Source organism: Myotis davidii, unplaced genomic scaffold (genome assembly GCF_000327345.1).
Source record: "Myotis davidii unplaced genomic scaffold, ASM32734v1 scaffold526, whole genome shotgun sequence".
In the NCBI taxonomy this organism is placed as follows: Eukaryota; Metazoa; Chordata; class Mammalia; order Chiroptera; family Vespertilionidae; genus Myotis; species Myotis davidii.
In genome coordinates, this window is record NW_006296797.1 from 510201 (window position 1) to 513483 (window position 3283).

The window sequence follows — 3283 nt, forward strand, 5'->3', positions numbered from 1 at the left end:
TGGGGGGATGTGGTCTGTCATGTCACAAGAGGCTGGGGCTGTCGGCCGGCCGGCCGCAGGCCCTGAGTTTGTTGTAGAGTTTGTGAGCCAGGGCAGCGCCCAGAACTGCCTGCTTTCACGTATAGGCCCCGTATACCCGCCTCAGTCAGTGGCCGACCAGGGAAAGGCGCCAGGTGGGGGAAGGTGCGAAGATAGTGAGAGGATGGCGCTGAGACTGACCGCCTCCCAACAGACCTGGTGCCCGGGTTAGAATATTTATGAACGTTCCCTGCGACCGAAAGGTGGAAGAGTGAGTGCTAGGGGCTCCATCTAGCCTGGGCTTTCACACCCAGGATTGATTGGCCTTTAGACCTGGTGTTTTCTCCAAAAGAGATTGTATATGTATGTATGTGTGTGTGTGTGTGTATATACTGTTAAGATGATATCAACTTAAGTTGTTTAATGTGAACTAAAGAATTAGAGAGTCTTGCATAATTTTCGTGTAATGAAAAAGAAAGGAAGGCCCTGCCTGCGTGGCTCAGTGGCTGAGCATCGACCTACAAACCAGGAGGTCACGGCTGGATTCCCAGTCGGGTCCCATCCCCTGGTTGTGGGCTCGATCCCCAGTGTGGGGCGTGCAGGAGGCAGCCCATCGAAGGTTCTCTCTCATCATTGATGTTTCTCTCTCTACTCACTTCCTCTCTGGAATCGATAAAAATATATTAAAAACAACCACCACCAAGTGTCATCTCCAGCCTCTTGAACTTTAAAAGGTCCTGGAAATACTATAGTCTCTTATACACTTAAAATGCATCTTGAGATTAGTATGCAACCCATGCTGTTGGCTGGTATATCCCAGCAATGTCCATTTTATCCTTTAATGACTATCCTATTCTTTGCCCTAGTTTCAACTCATTGAATCCTTCCTGCCTCAAGGTAGTGTGGCTTTTGAAATCATGTTTGTGAAGAGACAGTAAAGTAGTTAAGAGCACAGATATTAAGGGTCAGGTATTAAACCTGGGTTCAAATCACTAGGGCTTACTTAGTCATTGTAAAGCATTTAGCAGATTGTCAACATAAAGAGGGAATGGACTTCAATTTTTTTAAAAAAATTTTAACTTGAAGTCTTAAGACCTCTGCTTTTATATATATATATATATATATATATCTATATGTGCCACCATTCTTTGTGGTAGTTTCCAAAGATGGACATATCAATTCCTTCTCTCCCTATACATGCATGCTGCTCAGTACCTCAGGAAGTGGAGTCCATTTCCTCTCCCCTCGAATCTGACCTGGCCTGGGGTTGCTCCATCCACTAGCATGTGGCGAACTAACATTACACCAGTTCTGGGCCTAGATGTTAGGAGAAGGAGCCACATGAGAGGCACACAGAGGAGCACCAATGCACCAAACTGTGAGCATAGCCTTCTTGGACCCTCCAGCCCAGTTCAATGAGGGAAGCCACTGGAATGACCCTGGCCAAGGCCTTGCGGACCAGACCACTCAACTGAGCCTAATCAACCACAGATCGGCTTAATAAACACAGCCAACGTTTTAAACCCCCAAGCTTTGGGTTATCTTGTTAAAAAGCAATAGAAAACTGAAACATTATCTTAATTTTGTCACTTAAAAAGACCTACTAATATTCCATCAGCCTAGTAACTTATAAGGCTTTCGTAAGCCCTTTTGCATGCGGACTGAGAGGTCCCAGGTTCGATTCCGGTCAAGGGCATGTACCTGGGTTGCAGGCACATCCCCAGTGGGAGATGTGCAGGAGGCAGCTGATCGATGTTTCTCTCTCATTGATCTTTCTAACTCTCTGTCTCTCTCCATTCCTCTCTGTAAAAAATCAATAAAAAATATATATTTTTTTAAAAAAATAAAATATTTCAGAGAGGAATGGAGAGGGGAGAAGCAGAGATGAAACATCAATGATGAGAGAGAATCATGGATGGGCTGCCTCCTACACACCCCACATGGGATCAAGCCAGCAACCTAGGCATGTGCTCTGACTGGGAATCAAACCATGATCTCCTGGTTCATAGGTCCATGCTCAACCACTGAGCAACACCAGCTGGGCAAGGGAATGGACTATTTTAAAGACTAATGATCTTTTTAAAATTTTTGTTGACTAACACAATTTAAACTTAACATTTTAAAATTCAGAATTAAAAGGCCCCATTTCCAATAAGATTGAATTGTCTAGCACTTGATGTATTGAGTTGTAACACGGGAGTTACCAATAATATAACTGTTTTGTTACCAATAAGCTTACACAGCTTTATAGATTTCCCCTCTCTGACTGATTAATATTTATAACATCTTGAGGTAAGGAATAGTAAGTATAATTGCAGACATTTTAGTAGTGCTTTCCTAAGTGAGTCAGTGTAATGTGTCAAAGGTTCAGAAATAGTCAAAATAAAACCAAAGAGTCACTGAAGTAGTAATTGGTAAAAATTTACAGTGCACATGCCAAAAAGACAGTTTATAAACTAGGAGCACTCAGATGAGCTGCAGGGATTTACCGTTACAAAGCAGCTTATGCAGTGAGAAAATAGTGTTTTTGCAGTGATTGGTAATTAAGCTGAATTAATGACTAAACTGGTTTTATCTGCTCAGGGAGTCTTCATTGTTGGTCTCTGTTTGCCTTTGATTTTAACAAGTGCAAGAGGCTAGGTAGGCAGTCCACCTTGGGTACATCCATGCCATACTAGGAAGACAAGTTAAAATTGTCTTAAGAAACATAAATTAATATTTCCTGGCTTAACTTTTGTTTACAATTCCAACCATAGAGCTACATAAATGTTTGCTATTCAAGGACGAATGTTCCTAATATTTTTTTAATGAGGGTGGGTGTGAAATAGAGACACTGGACATAGTGTTCTTCCATAGGATTTAAAAGACTTAAGTAGAAGGAATGGAAATATAATGTAATCTTTGCTGCTTGGCTTTGGGAGTAGTAATAGCTAATGGCTCTTCTCTACCTGGCATCCAGCTTTCCATAATGACTATTATTAATAGAACCAAACTGATCATGAGGCAGTCTGACTATCTCCAGAGAAGGTCTATGATGGGATTTAACTCCATTTACTCGTGCTGCCTGGATATGCCCTTGGGTACACCTATTCACAGAGACATTTAAAAATAAGAAAGAAAGAAAAACAATCCACTAAAAAGATAAACTGCCAACTGTATTTGAAGAAAGGTTCCTGTTATATTTTCTTCCTCTGTAAATTTGGCTGTTTTTTAAAATATATTTCTATTGATTTCAAAGAGGAAGGGAGAACGAGATAGAAACATC